The sequence below is a fragment of the Athene cunicularia genome (genome assembly GCF_003259725.1).
Source record: "Athene cunicularia isolate RWA chromosome Z unlocalized genomic scaffold, athCun1 chrZ_part1, whole genome shotgun sequence".
Lineage (NCBI taxonomy): Eukaryota > Metazoa > Chordata > Aves > Strigiformes > Strigidae > Athene > Athene cunicularia.
Window position 1 is genome coordinate 25489897 of NW_020799142.1, and position 723 is coordinate 25490619.

The window sequence follows — 723 nt, forward strand, 5'->3', positions numbered from 1 at the left end:
GGCCTGGGGGAGAAATTATGCTTTATAAAGATCCCTCTACATGTCTGGGTGCACCAAGGCCAAAACAGCCCCAGGCTGAAGTGGAAGCAAGAGGCAATAGCCTAGACGGCCCCACCCTGCCACCACCAACTCATGGGGAAGCTCCAAATAATTTGGCAGCCCCCTGCCCGTGGGCAACCCTCCAGCCAGCACCAGACAGACAGCCAGAACCCCTGGCCTGTGGGCAGGGTCCACCTGGCAGCAGAGATCAAGACAGACCTTGGATGAGTAAGGAGGGGACATCCCTGACACCTGCCACCATAAGACCCCATCCTGGCCCCTCCACCACACTGTGGTGAGAAAGGAGGATGCATTTCCCCACACCTCCTTGCTGAGCACTGGAGAAAGCTCCTGGGCTTGGGGAGAGTCTGCCCCAGGGTGATGGTGCAGTCCCTGCTGCAGGGAGCATGGCTGTGTGAACCCAAGCTGTCCCATTTAATGGCACCCAGGTCCTCCTGGTGCCTACCACCCTGCTCACCCCACCCCATCACTGCCCCGCAGTGCCTGGTACTGCTGCCAGCCCCATCCCAGTGCACCAGCAGGCAGAGCAAGGAGCATCCCCACTGTATCGCCACTATTGCTGTCTTCCCTCTGCCCCATCTCCACACGCAGGGCAGCTGAAGGCAGCACCAGACACAGAAATGGGGCTCCCAGCCTGGCTTTGGTGGCTGTGTGAGCTTTAGG